This window comes from Prinia subflava, chromosome 2 (genome assembly GCF_021018805.1).
Source record: "Prinia subflava isolate CZ2003 ecotype Zambia chromosome 2, Cam_Psub_1.2, whole genome shotgun sequence".
NCBI lineage: Eukaryota > Metazoa > Chordata > Aves > Passeriformes > Cisticolidae > Prinia > Prinia subflava.
The window spans coordinates 35,489,115-35,504,299 of NC_086248.1; the positions used below are offsets into that span (position 1 = coordinate 35,489,115).

General features: G+C 44.7%; 1 protein-coding gene across 9 annotated transcripts in view; it reads left to right on the forward strand.

Moving 5' to 3' along the window:
* The first annotated feature begins 655 nt into the window (after positions 1-655).
* The window catches only part of HTR1E (5-hydroxytryptamine receptor 1E), a 35,874-nt gene continuing 21,344 nt past the window's right edge, over positions 656-15,185 (forward strand). For 2 of the 9 annotated variants that reach the window (XR_010079221.1, XR_010079220.1), the window contains exons 1-3: positions 1,077-1,215; positions 3,793-3,894; positions 4,795-4,843. The gene's annotated coding sequence lies outside the window, so the exon portion shown is untranslated. The other 7 variants (XM_063389601.1, XM_063389602.1, XM_063389603.1 and 4 more) reach the window with 7 other exon arrangements.

Below are 15,185 nucleotides of genomic sequence, written 5' to 3' on the forward strand. Positions count from 1 at the left end.
AGCAGAGGTTCTTTTAATTCCATTCTTCACTTCTTGTTTTCCTTGCATCCCATGCATCCTTCCTTCCTTAGAAAAGAAGCCTTTTAAGATTATTTTAATCCAAATTATTTGGTATGTAGGGAAACTTCCATGCTACCTATTTTGGTAGAAAATATAGCATCAAAGTTGCATTTGACAAAGTTAACATTACTAGTAGAAATTATGTCATTCTCAGATTGAAGAACTGCTTGATTTTTAGTCATTGATGTCCTCTAAACTCTCTCTGTGGTACTTCCATAGGACATCTATAACGCTGTACAGCGTATACATTGCAAAACTGAGCGACTCCACTCCCGTGTGTTCAGACAGCGTGGATGCAACGCTACAATCCCAAAACACGCTCGCAAGCCCCCATGGTTCTCACTCCAGCCCCGCCTGCTCCAGGAGCACATCTCCGGCATAGGCTGGATCAGGGTGATCAGGAGCGACTGCCAAGAGCGGGCAAGCCCCGAGCAGCCTCTCCCGGTTCCCAGACAGTCCCCGCATCAGGAACCAGCCCTCGGAAGCGCGCTGCCCGCCGACACACCTCCCGCACCAGGGCGGGCTGAGCTGCAGCCCGGAGCGGGCTGATCCAGCGCCACGGCTGGGCTCCAGGGTGGGCTCCGGCCAGGGCTCCGGGCAGGGCTCCGGGCTGGGCTCCGGGCTGGGCGGCAGCTGCTACGCCCCACGCCCCGACAGGGCAACGCAGCGCCTCCGGCACGGGCCCGGGGAGCGGCCACGGCCGTGCCTGAGCAGCGGCAGCAGAGGAGCAGTGCCGGCGGCTTGGCCAGAGCGGCGGCGGCCGGGGCAGGGTCTGCCCGCTCCGCACGCCGCTGTGCCCGGCGGTGCCCGGTGGTGCTCCCCGGCGGGCGCGGCGGGGCGGAGCCGTCTTGTTGCCGCCGCCGCGGAGCGGACCGGAGCAGCTGCATCCTCATCCTCATCACCCCCCTTCCCTGGGCGCGACCCCGACCGGCTCCCCCCGCCCAGGGGGCGGGAAGGCAGCGGCGCTGCCCGCGGTGGCGGCGCGCCCCGGAGTGGCTCCGAGCGGCGTTCCCCACCCCGCCGCTGATAAATCCCGGTGCCAGGGGCAGCGCGGCACTTGGCGGCGGCCGCGCTGCGGGGAGGCGGCGGAGCTCGGCCCCTCCCCGCGGCGGAGAGCCCGGCAGGGCACCGGGAGGCGCAGCCGCCGGAGCTCAGGTGAGCGCTGGGGGAGGCGGGAGGAGGAACGGATCCGTGCGGGGCTCGTAGGGAGCTGCGGGAGTGTGCGGGGCGCCTCGCCTGGCATCCCCCGCTGCTGCCTGGAGGGGACCGGCTGCGAGGGGCAACCTCGCCAGAACAGCGGCCATGGGTAGCAGGATGCTGCCTTGTGGGTTCTCTGCGAACCGGGAAGTTTTCCTTGGTGAGCTTTGAGGCGCGGTCCCGGAGGGCTCCCTGAGGGCTGCGGGGCTCTGCCGAGGGCTGCGGTATCGCGGGGAGCTCGGAGAGGGGGTGAGCGGCGGGGGTACCCAGCCAGCGCGGCTTCTCCGCGGAGCCCGGGGCTCCCGTGGGCCCGGCAAGCAGCGTGCTCTCCGGTCTTGTCCGGGCATCCCCAGCTTCTATTCGTGGTGCTGTGAGATCCTCTCTGAAGTACCTCTCAATAGGTAAAAAGGTCAGCGCTCACCCCTTGCTTTCCCACACCTGAGTGGGGGCTGAATGGTGAAATTACGCACAGGATGTGGAAATAGTTATTCTCAGTACTGTAAGGGGTAGAATGTATTCCTCGCTCCAGGAATTGAGCTCCGGGGGCGTGAAAGGCAGGTGTTGAACTGTCCATCTACCTGATAGTCCTTGTGACTCAAAACGAGCAGCAGGTGGACTCGAGATCTTCATTTGGCTACAGGCAGTACGGTCCTTCAGTATCTAGAGAGATGGTGAGCAGAGAAGAGTGCTAGTTCATTTTATTGTTTGTAACCAACCTTACACTTCAAGTTTGGGTCCACGGCAACTAAATAACATGCTATTAGCAGGATATACGGCATTTAATCTATATTTAATTATTTCCTGGTGGCTGGCAATCCTACAGAAAAAATTCTGAGATGTTCAGTTTCAAAGGATTGGAATTGCCATGAGATCATACATTCCAAAAAAAAAAAAAAAAAAAGGGGGGGCTCTAAGTCAAAAAAAAGAAAGAAAGAAAAAAAAAAAAACAAATCTGCACCTCTAATGATGCATTACTTTCCTATAGAGAGACATGTAAAAATAGCACCAACCCACCAAAGTGCTTGTCAAATTCAAGTGAGGGCTTACATACCATGAGCTTCAGTGGAATTACTCAGAAGCTAAAGGCAAAGCTGAAGGCAAACGTGGGTCTGGGATTCCCCAAAACAGGGTTTAAGTACTGTTCATTGAAGTATTCAATCTCTGAATCACAGTCATTCAAAAGTTCAAGGCAGACCAAATCAGGGAAAACATGGACTGAACAGCATGGTCAGCCTCTGCACAAGAGCTAAGTAATCACCAGCGTTGTGGGTTTTTCCCCAGGTTTTTTAGGAGGTCTCTAACTAAAGAGTGAGCTGTTCCTGAAATGCAGATTGCAATCTCCTAAGAGTCAGTAGCCCTCCATGATCATGGATTGGCTTCAGCCCACCTTTGCATTTCAGTCATCTCTCAAACTTTGGGACTTGGGAGGGCACCTTTCATGGGATCTGCCCAATTTAAAAAACACAAGCACACAGAAAATCTCTTATTTGTTAAAACTATGATCTCCAATTCATTTATAAGCACCAAAAGCATAGATTGTCAGGCACCAGATACATAGCTAATTTTCAGGAACCAGAGTACTTGCCAGCATGATAAAAAGGACAATATTATATAACTAAGATGTCCAAAGAGTGGCATTTATTTCTAAATAGCTTGGTTCTGCGAGGTACTCTTGGATTCCTGAGAAATTAGAGAAAATTGTACTTAATTGTCCCCTGTTTTTCCTCTATTGACGAAGTCCTGTGCATGCTGAAATAATCTGTATGCTTGGGTATCTTCCCATTCTTTTCAGGATGCAGATAAACATGCCTGTCTTAAGAGCTTTAATGAAGTTAAGATGTATATTTGCTTGTATTGTTATTTAACAACTTCAGGAGTGTAACAGACAGAGGCAGTGTTGGTTTTGCTGTTATGAGCTTTAACCTGTTGCCTTTGATAATGTGCCATTGTAGTTGTTGTTGGGGGCAGTTTTTGGAGTCCTTTTCTTTTTCTGTAAAACCCACCACTTCACCAAGTGGCCAGCCAAAGACAGTGGATGTCAGCTTTAAAATCTGTGTTTCCCTGATCCTGGTATTTCTGCTGAAATCCTGGTGCTCCTTGCTGGCAATTGCATTACGAAGTGAAGAGGAAGCTGGCAGCAGCCCCTTTTCTCACTGAGGAGGTTGGATTTAGCATAACCTCCCTGTAAGAATATGTTTAAGACATAAGGATCTCTTCCAGGACACAAAAAAAAGCAGTTTTGTATATTAAAAAGGGAGGAAAAAAAATCTCAACACAAACAGAAGAAAAGCCTTAAATCAGTTGAAAGCTGTTTGGAGAGTCATTGGTCAAACACATGGAGTACACCAGGAGGAAGAAAAAGGTCACCAGGCCAAAGTCATCCCCCTCTAATTACATTAAGTCTGTCAAACTAATCCCTGGCATGACTTGACTGAAAATATTTCTCTGGGTCTCCTTTGTAAAGTGACTGATGTATTAAAAAGACATGCACCTATTTCTCCACATACTCATGTAAATATGTCTGTTTGTGAACAGCCCTCTCAACAGCATTTGGCCTGTGTAAAATGAAACACCTGCCCAAGATTTTACTTCTGCAAACAGCTGGTGGATTAACCCTTCTAAACCTTTTTTACACAGGTAATTTTGAGCTTTTGACAGTCCTGGCAATAACAAATGTGGGGTTTGTGGAGGTCCCTATGGTGGGAAGTTCAGCAGGTGCAGATGAGGTCAGAATTTGAATGTGGCTGAGGTGAAGTAGAGATGTGATGTGGAGTTCAGGAATGCCAGGTAGGGAGCATCATGCTGAGCTGGTTAATAATCTGCTGCACAAATGTTGTATGGGAAGCAACTTGCCTGGTACCAGTAAAAAAAAAAAAAAAAGCAGTGCTGAGAGAAAGCCAGACCTTTCACAGTGCTGCAAAAGGAGGATTGCACCTTACAAAATATGTCACGGGTTTTGATCCCACAGCTCCGTGTTGGTGGGGTCTTGGCTGAAGGAGTCTGTCACTTGGGACACTGCTGTGAACTACCTGGTGAGGGTGCAGGGAAGGGGTAAAAACAAGGTCTGAGGGAGATTAATTAGGCTCTTTAACCTCAAGGGTCAACTGAAGCAGGATGTGTTTGTAGCCCCCAGATTCATAAGTCTGCTCCAAAAGGAAAGGAGCTACCCACTCCCTGTGCAGCCAGCATGGACTCAAGCCCCCCTGTAACCATGGTGTTGGACTGCTGAGAAACTTCCCACAGGGAAGCAGCAGCTGTACTCCCATCCAGGCAAGGAAATACCCTGAAGGAGTCACAGGGTATATCCTTAGATATCCTGGGGCTGGGTAGGACTTGGCAAGGGAGCTTTTGTAACAGGGAGCTATTCCTACAAAGGGATATTTTTCTTTAGTCCTATGGACAGCAAAGTCATCTTGGGCAAAACAGTTTGGACCTCTAAATTATTTAGAAACCAAATAAGCAATCTCATCAGCCCCAGCATCTTACTCCTCTGCTCATGTGGAACTACTCTTTTCCTTATTGTTTTCTCAAATCCAGAATGGGAACAAGAAGCCAAAATGCTGAAAATAAGGCCACCCTATTGAAGGTAAGGCTTAATCTTGCACATAGCAGCTGCCAAGGCTGTGGCTGCTGCACAGGGTTTTCTAAATGCCATTTTCCCCTCTGTTATCTTTGGTGACTGTATCCTTTTGCCCATCTGTTAGTGTCTTGGCATTGCATAGTGTGCCTGCTCTCCCTGGACCTGCAGGGAAACGCCTCACCATGTGACTGCTGGGAGCAGGGGACATGTCCTCTCCTGCCACTGCTCTGGACACCATCCACAGTGCCAGCGTTTCCTTCTCCATCACCTATAAGCACCCGTTGCTGAGCACGTCCCTTCCCAAAGGACCTGTGGGACACAGGGTACAGCATCTTCCTGCTCAGCCCTGTTCTTGCAGAAGGACACTAAGGGACATCTCTTGTGGGAGCAGGCAAATCAAGTATTTGTCTGTTGCAGAAGCTCAAAACAAAATTGCCTATAAGGGTCACCCCTGTTCTCTCAGGGCTCTGTCTGGGATCCTAAAAATGAAAGAGATTTTGGTAGCACCTGAACCATCATTCAGTCTCTGTGATACTATCAAAATATAGGCAGTGGTACCATATCAGAAGCTCATCAAATACAATCTGAAATGTTTGAAGGGCAGCATATTGCTAGTCCCCAGCTCTGTCACTTGGTTACTGCCTCTGGAAACCCTGCTCCTTTACACTTCTGGCCAAATGCCACAGTTTCAGCCTGGCAGGGAACAGGCTGCACCACGACCTTTAGCACTGCACTTGCAGAATTACCCCTTTTTCCCTGCAAGACTTTCTAAGTTCTGATATCCTGGAGGAATATCATGCTGACAGCTTCTAATTATGCTGCTGGTTGATTTACCAATTTATGCTCTTTTAAGAGCTAGAAGTCAAGGAAGGCCAGGAAAGATCCCTTTCCTGAGCCCACATTTCAGTTAAGTGACGTCTCTTTGGCAGAGCCTTTCAGAGGAGGGGAGTAACACACATCCAGTTCTCCAGGTTGGACAGCCCCCAGTCCCAGTGTGGACTACCTGAGCCCTTGGCTTTTTCCTGTCCCTCCAGACACCCTCTTCTTGCCTCTGTGTGTTTTTGCAACTACCTATTCTGTGGCAGAATCTTGTCATTTTTGACTTTCAGTCTGGGGCCCACATACACTGACTAGCTCCAGATCCACCTCTTTTTTTTAAATCTGTTTGGAAATATTTTGATTTATACTTACAGCATAAGTAGCACAAAAAGGCGAGATAGTTATAAACCTACACATTTATTTACTTTGAGATTAACATATTCCTCCCCACAAGCCAAATTAGGAAGATATTCCTATTAAGGTCTTAGTGGTTCTGGGTTTTTGGGGTTTTTTTTGTTTCTTTTTATAATCAAGCAGGCCAGACTATCTGCTACTCCAGACAGTGATTGCTACCTGCCCTGCTGTTCTGCTCTTTTGTCCTTTTTTTTTTTTTTTTTTTAAATACTCATTACAAATACTCATATAAATACCCATTTCAGACTAGGATAAGAGCATACAAATGAGGTCCCACACAGCAAAATGGTCTCTTGAACTGTGTCCCGTGGGCTGGACCCTGTGCTGCTTCTGTCTTCCTGTGTCTTTCCTGTAGGAGACAAATTTGAAGCCAAGCATAAAAACTGAAAAGCACCATTCAGAAAAGATTTATGATCCTGTTTCATTAGGGATGCATATGTGGAATTATTCCCTGCCTGAAAGCACTGACTCAGAGCTCACATGTAGATTACCAGGATAATTCCACTATTCTGTGTTTCACAGAATTGAATGTTACGTGCCTTTCTTCAAGTGGTTTGTTGATGAAAATCTTTCCATTTTCTCATAGAGAGAGTTTTGTAGACTGTTGAGCTGTAAGTATGTTGTCCTGACTTACAAAGGCACAATGACTGCCAGTCAAATTAATATTTTAATTTTAAACTGGACAGCTTCTTATCACACCACTCTGTTCTTGTAGTAATGCTTTTGAGTAGAAGCATTTCCTGTATGTGTGAAGTTCTGCATGAGGGGAAATAATTGGAACTTGGCAAAGCTGTATCCATATTGTGTCTTAGCTTCATATCCCAAAATATCCAAAGGTGCAAAACCTAAGCTGTCTGCCAAGCAAGACCCTGTCATGAGTGTGAGTGATTATAATACACAGGCACGATTCACATGTTTATACAGCAAATAACTTAATTCTGATCTCTTTACAATGACATTTCATTAAAGGACATTAAAACAAAGTGCTTTTTAAACTGCTGAAATAGGTTAGTAGTTAGCATCCAGTTTGAAAAGTGAGTGAGGTCTGAAATGGGTTACAAGCACGCACACTTAGGTTTTGTTTATTAGACATTTTCCAACTGATTCTGCCAAACTTGTTAGGATCAGAACAGTCTGACCAGAATGAAGTGGCTCAGCTGGGTCCGAGCTGCACCCAGCTCTGACACAGCTTGCTGTGTTGGTATCACTGCTCAGGTGGTTTTCCATACAATTCATGTTTCCCTGAGTTGTAACAGTCAAGTACCCACTTTTGTCTTCCTGGTGAGACTAATGTCTTTCTAGCTGTTACATTTCATAGGCCAGCATAAATCAGGCAAGTAGACTTGCAGAGTGGTAAATATTTGATGAAACTGCTTTGCAGGGTGTGAGTGTGAACTTCACAGTTCACAGCTAAAAATCAAATTATGCTGTGCATTATCTTCTTGAATTAAGAGCCCAGATTATCACTGATTTTGTTCACTGGACTGAAACAAGGATCTGCAATTCCTGAATAACTGGACAAATTATACGTTTGGTGCTGGTATGAATAGGAACACTCACCTGAGTTACAATTGTACTTTCCTGCTGTATGTGTACATGAGCCTTTCTCTGGTCTGCATTTCACACAGCAGCTGTTTGCTGAGCCTTAGGAGAGCTTTCAGGGATATTAAAACACACAGTGTTCCTCTGAAAAACAGCAATCATCTTGTCCATGTTGGAATTCCTCCCGTGGTTCTTCAAAAAACCCACTGGACACAAGACAGGCCTGGGGGAGGTCTCATCAGCTATTTGAGCCTTTTGCTATTAGGGAGCCTCTGATCTCCTTATTTGGATATTTTCCAGTTGTCAGGTAACATGTGGACAGAGAAGAAAAAGCCCCCCTCTTACAGGGGAGAACAAAGCAAGCCAAAAAATGTTAGTAAGAAATAGTAATAAACTCTTATTATAGTATGAGAAATAGCAGTTTATCTAAGATCCTTACAATTTGTGCTTGAAGAAGACTTTCTGTGATGGGACTGTGCTGCCTGGCTGAGCCTTTGTGGGATCTGATGGGTCCAAAATGCTGTTTGGCCATAACAGTAGAGGCGCAGTCCCAGTTGCTCCTACTTATGGAGAAGTTTGGAACAAGGAAGCAGGGAAATTTCTGCACAGAATTTTCATTATTACTATTGTTAAAGAAGTGAAATGAGCCCTACATTTAACCTCTTAGTTATGTTGATCTCTGTCCTGAGGAGTTTAAAGCAAACACAGACTTGCTCTTCTCCCTGGTAGGTGCAGAAATGTCTATGAAAGACACATGAAATGGAGAAATCTTCCATCAATTGCAATTGTGTCAAATACACTTTAAAACCTTCTCATATTAAATGGAAATGGACACTTCTTAATGACTTAGTGTTATCCAGTTGTCTTGTAGAAAAACAGTATTTAGTGTTAAAATATCAGTTTTCAGTCACTCTTGGTTTTAGGCTCTGACTTATGATTAACCATACATGCTAAGCTGCTAAAAGTAAATACATATCAGGCAAAAGTAAACCTTGTTTTTTTCCCAGGTATTTGATAATAGAAGTGTTTGCAGACACTTCACTAAAAAAAAACCACACACAAAAAGAAAAAAGGAGGATGCTTGTCATATTTCATAGAGGAGGAAAAAACATATAAATAAAATTAGATACACTAGAGCCTTAAGCACAGCTTGCTTTGAGGCAAGTTTGATATGTGGGTGGGTGATAAATATACTGGGATTTACTGGTGGAGGTATTTGTAACTGTTTTCACTTGCTGTCAAAAAGCACAGCACGGATGTTTGGAAACTTACAATCCTGCAGTTTCTGCTAACTGTTCCTGTTAATAAGTGCTAGCAGAGAACTCTGCCCAATGCTGATGAAGAGCAGCCAGAAAAACAAATGAGAACATCCTGGACAAGCCTTAGGGACTTCCAAGCTCAGGGAGGGAGGAGCAGGAGCTTGAGGCTCATGCTAAGGCACCACTTTGCATTACCAGGAAAACAGAAATCCAGAGTGTGGGCAGGGCCAGACACCAGGGCAGGGGAGAAGCAGGGACTTGGCCCAGTCACTGCAGTATATTGGAACAAAAAAAAATCCTGTCAATTTTCTTGAGTTCCTGCTATCTCTACAAATTCACTGCACATGCTTTGGGGTTTTGTCCATATCACTTAGGCACTGTGATGTCCACTGGAGCCAGCTGAGGTCTGGGAACTGCTGAGCATGTCAATAAATTTTTATTATATAATCAGATAGGGAAGAAAACATTACTTAAATGTCTTCCACAGCATATGAAAACATTTAACTTTCCTTAAGCTCATTTCCTTTTTCTTTGGTTGTGGAGGAAGTTTTCTAATGTAAAGTTCTATTATCCTGGCTCCTTTATAGTTTGAGGAATTCAGAAGGTGTGACTAGATCCAAGTGCAGGCTCTTCCCCAAGCTATTCATATGTGAAGGAGCTTTTGCATACCCTGTATGTGAGATCCAGGCTGTCACACTTAAAATTATCCTGTAGCTTTTCCTCATGGACAGAGTGAGCTGGCAGTCATCACCATCTGCTGGCCACACTCAGCACCATGCAGTAAGGCTTGTGAGCAGCGGACAAGTATCTCCCTGATCCCTGTCTGTGTTCACCCTGGCCATCCCTTGCCAGTGATGCTTGGGCATCAGGGGAGGATTGGGAAAAAAATACAGATTGGAAGGGTGGTTCCAGAGCAGCCAGACTCAAATGATGGAGAGAATCCAGTGAGTTTGCCACCTTAACTAAGCAGTTTCCGACACTCAAAAAACATCAAGTTGCATCCATCTCCCGTGCTTGAGTGCTCCAGATGTGACCAACTTCTGTGTCACTGATCAGCCCGTCCAGGAATGTTCCTTTAAATACATGCAGGCATGTTCTTTAAAATGCTCGTGGCTCTCCCTGATGTGCAGCTGGACCCTGGGACCTCCAGATGCACTGCTGCCAGAAGCAAGCGGTAGAGCTGTTATCACAGGCTTTGAAGCTTGCACTTAGAATGGAAAATGTAAAGTAGGTTAAAAAGGCAGAGGCTAGCATTTGTCTCATCTTGTGGTTTAATTTTTACAGCATAGCTTAATTTGATCTTTTCCATGTATAGCACACTCTAATCAGCCATTTAATAAGAAATCCACCTAACGTTAAGAGCCTCATATAGTCCTTATTTACTGATAGATTTATAGCCCAGCAGCTCACACTCTGTGAGCTGTGTGATGATTTTAATGTGCAGGCGGCACGTTCATGGATAAAATTTCCATTATTTCATAACCAGGCTATTGCTTTCTAACCAGGCACACAATGGGCATTATTCAAGACAGTAGGAAAAAAGATACCTTTCTTTCAGAAATGATATTTTGGATGCATGTAATATCTCTCTTCTCTATGTGTTTAATTCATGATACTGTTGATACCATGGTTTATTTTCAGATTTTTTTTTCTCTGGAACTGGCTTATAAAAGAATGTATTTTAAATGTTGTCTTCAGCAGGAAAACATGGTAATTTTAGTTTTAGTATTTTAGGCATAAAAACCCCAACAAGTATATTAATGGAACTTTTAATGTAACAGCCTTTAAACAATTTCACTATCCAGTACAGAAGTACCAACACTGATCTAATTCTGGGCCATTTTAGATAGTGTTCTTTTAAGCTGTTCCATGAGGCATGAAATCCTGCATGTGTGGTTCAAACTGTGTGCAGTACAAGGCTGAGCAATCCTGTGTGATCATGAAAATCATTCTGAAAATCCACCAGTCTGAATTTTCACTTATGCTAAAATGTTTTTTTGGCAGATAAAGGGAAAGGGAGGGGATGAAAGGATGTTACAGGGTTGAAAGGAGTTTGAAGTACACAATGCATGTAAAAGTAGACTTTGGGCAGCAATTACCAGCCAGATGATGGTAAGAAAATCATCAGCAGGTTATGTGTGCTGATAATTGCCACATCCTGGTTGCCACATCCTGGCCATCTAGCCGTGCCTAAAGTAATGGAGTTACACTACCAAAAATTCCTAGATGGTTCCTTGCATTCCTGCACTGAAGTGTCAATGCACAGAGATCTAGGTAGTCATTGGAGACACCCAGATAGTCAGTGCTTCTTGCGGAATCAACGTTGCCTTCTGAAATGTCCCTGGACAGCTGACTACTAATATGTCTCAAAAGTAGTGTCTCTTTACCTAATATCATCAGTCCCTCAAAATTTTTATTCAATTTCTATTACAAGCCTGTCAGATGTGCTAAAAAATAGTGCCCCAAATTGCTGATTTTGTCAGCCTATTTAGGCATAAATTTCCCTTGAAACCATTTCCAGCACACTTTCTATCCTTCATATTCAGTTTGGGCAGATGTGTTGATGCATCACCTACTTCCAGTTTCCCTCCAGTGCTAACCTTTCTGTGCCAAGTTTATCCTTGGTTGCATTATCCTTTGCACTGAATTTACACGTGGATGTAGATGTAGCCAGCATCTTTGGAAAGAACCAGAATGTCTCTGATTATGTAGAGTCCATACCTTCACCTGTAGACTCTTTTTTCTTAAATCAATGTCATCCAGGCAAAGAAAACTACTTCCTATGACTGAAAAAACCCTTACATTTTTCTGACATTTTGTGTTCCAAACATAACCTAGCTAACAAGAAAACCATGAGTTATGGTTTCATGGGGATCAAAAGTGAACTCTGTTCTTTTAACAGCCCCTGCAAACTCTGTTAATGTCCTCAGAAGTGAGATATATTTAACATCAGCTATTTTTTTTTAATGGCTATCACTCCAATTACTAGAAAGTTGTTGTATATACTGTTTCTGGGACTACAAAAAGAAAAGAACGTGGGTTTGGTTGAAGGAAAAATCCTGCTGGTGTACTTCAGTTGGATCAACCCTCTGGCTCTTCTATTCTTGAGGTTTCTCAATGCATCATGTTTCAAGAATGCTCAGACATCTGGCAGGGAGCTTAGTTCTGATTTTCTTCAGCCTTTCCAGAATTCTGACTTTGGTGAGACTTCCAACCACCCCAGTATTCCTTAAATGTTGTTTTGGGTTGTTGTTTGGTTTTGTTTTTTTTCAGTTTCCCCTTGTCCTGTGATGCCTGGTCACTGTTGCAGGCAAGCAGCAACACCTCTCATCCCCAGGGGGAGGGAACTGGTCCTGACAGCCCAGCCATGGTGAGAAGAGACACAGATAGCACTCTGTCTGAAAACTGCTCATCCAGTTTCTCTCTCGTTCTTCTTGCAGCATAGTCAGGGAATATGCACACTATCACAAAGAAGCACTCAGGAACAGGTTGAAAATTCGTTGAGGGAATATTGCTGGAACACTTCAGAGCTGCTGCAGTTGTGTAGGTAATGTGCTGATGCCCTTCATTTCTAGCCTATGCTTTGTCTTGAAACACAAGGTGGTGTTTCTCTTGATGAGCACTCTCCAGTGACCGAGCAGACACACCTCTCTTGCATTTAACAGGCTAAGACACTCAAGCAGGCAGTCAACTGCTTTCCCTTAGTCTAGGAGCCAGGACCAAACAGAAACATGGAGAGAAGCCATATGAAGCTGGAAGGAGAGCACATTGCCCCTGTCATGAGCTAATGACAGTGAGACAGGCAGGAAGAGAAGTTTCCCACTAGAAACCAGAGCCTCTGAGCCCCCGTTTTTAGCCCAATGCATGTCCCCAAAGCCCCACACAGGAGTGTGGGGGTAGGATGCCTTGCTCCCTATCCCAGCAGTGAAATGCCAAACCAGTAACCACTATTAGACACCCTGCTCCATGGTTGCTTGCTTTCTTCTACCTGCATGTTTCTTAGAATGAGCTAATAAAGACTGTGTAGAATGTTTTCACATGTTCTTCTGATTTAAGGGCATCAAATTCAGCCACTGTTGCTTAGGTAGTGCTGGGTTTGCTATTTCCCAGCAGAAATTAGGCTGAGGATCTGGGATTCAGATGTTTGAGATTAATGGGATGGCTCGGGTATTGAAGCAGTGACAAAATAGAAAGTTATTCCTAGTAGAAAACGTAATTAATCCCTTTCAGATCTTCAGTTTGACAGTAGCACTAACATCAATTATTCTCTGTTGGGAATATTCCATTTTAACAAGGTTCACTGTAATATCATCCTCTCTCAGTAGTAATCGGAAGAAAGAAGGTCTTTTCAAATCATTGTCTTGCTACCTTGAGATTTTTAACATTTAAGCCTCCCACTTATCAGCTGATGCCTTGCATTGACTTCAGCACCTGAACAATTCCAATACTCTCAAATGTCTGGAAATGAACTCTTTTTTCCTCCCTCTTTTTTTTCTGGTAAGAGAAAATCAGCAGTGTTTCCAAGCTAAGAGGTATTGTCGAAAGCAAAGTTAAAATCCTCAGGGTGGAGAAAATATGTCAAAATAATCTAGCAAAGCTATGAGCCTGGGTCTCAGGGAGAAAAGGTAGCTCTACTGTATTGGTTTCAGCTTAATGATGAAGTTCTTGCTCTCAACTCTGTTCCTGCAGGTCACAGCAGTTCTTTCAAGCAGAACATGCTATCTGCAGCTTCTTCCAAAGGTATTAAATTATCAAACTCTGAATTCCTCAGATGCAAAATACACTTTTTTAAGAGTGGCACTGCTGCCCTAGTGCATGCATCTTGAGGAGTTTCACAGAGCCTGGTGCAGCTTGTGCTGTTTGGTTTTCTCAGGCCAAGGAGATCCTTCCTCCAAGCCAGCATTCCTGATAAACCTCATAGCCCTGTGCAGAAGTCACACTTTCACTTAGTTTTTAACCTTGGTGCTCCCTCTACCATTTCACCATCTCTAATCCAAAAATCCCATCTCCAGTTTAGCATCATGTATCTGAGACTGTTGAAACATGCTTAAGGAGGTTTAAATGCACAGCTGTGTGACTCAGTCCCCTAGATAGGTTTTATAATCAGCCTTTATGCATAGCTCCAAGTTATTTTGAATAGAGGACAGCTGAAAATAACCAGAAAAAAATTAAAGACATTTTAAATGATATCTTTTCCCACACCTCCAGATTGAGATACTCTGTGGTTAAATATCTCTGAATAAAGCTGTTCTAAATTAAATACCAGCTTTGGTGGTATATAAGATGAAGCTGGCAATAAGAAGTACATAATATCCCATCAAGATGTTGAAGTCTTAATCCAGAGCACAGTGGGAGCAGTGTGTATGGCTGCCAGCACACCTGGCCACAGTAGCTGCCTCAGAGTGCTGTTCCCTGGTGTGGCCCATTTCTGCCTACCTGGATTTACTGTTCAGATGTCCGGGGCAGACTGCCAGCTCCTTGGCCAAATGACACCTTCGGAGGTGATGGGACAGAATGTTGTGACTCTAACAAAGAGTAGTGAGGGCATGATGAAACCAGTGAAGGGTCTGCAGAAAAAGTCTTAAGACCTTAAGAAGGGTCTTACATGGAGCAGTTGAGGGAGCTGGGGGTGTTTAATCTGTAAAAAAGGAGGTTCAGGGGAGACCTTATCATTCTGTACAACTAACTACCTGACAGGAGAGGAATGTTGGTCCCTTCTCCCAAGTAATAAGCTAGAGAACAAGAGGGAAATGCCTCACATTTCATCAGGAGAGGTTTAGATTGGATACTGGGAACAATTTCTTCACTGAAAGGATTGTCAAGCATTAGAATGGGCTGGACAGGGAAATTGTGGAATTGCTGTCCCTTGAAGTGCTTAAAAGACGTGCAGATGTGGCACTTGGGGACCTGTTTGAGTGTTGGGCTTGGCAGTGTTGGATTAATGGTTGAAATGGATGACTTTAAAGGGCTTTTCCATTTTCCAAGGGCTAAACCATACTGTGATTCTGTGACTGCCACAACTGGACAACATCCAGCTTCAGTCTGGGGCCTCCAGAAGGGTTACAAAGTTGGGTGTTCTTTAAGGGCTCTCAAAAACCTTTGGGTTCAGCAGGGAAGCTGTTCTGCCTCTGGAAAAGCAGAGGGCTCCTGCAGAGATCTTTGCTCCTGGCTGCTATAGTGTGGAAGCAGTCCAGTTGTTGTGGGGCCTTAGATGAAAATGAAAAGGCACATTTGAATCCAGTTGTGCTGAATACTTTAACTCGATTATTTGAAACATTTTTAATGACTCTATTGAAACCCTCATTTTAGTTGAT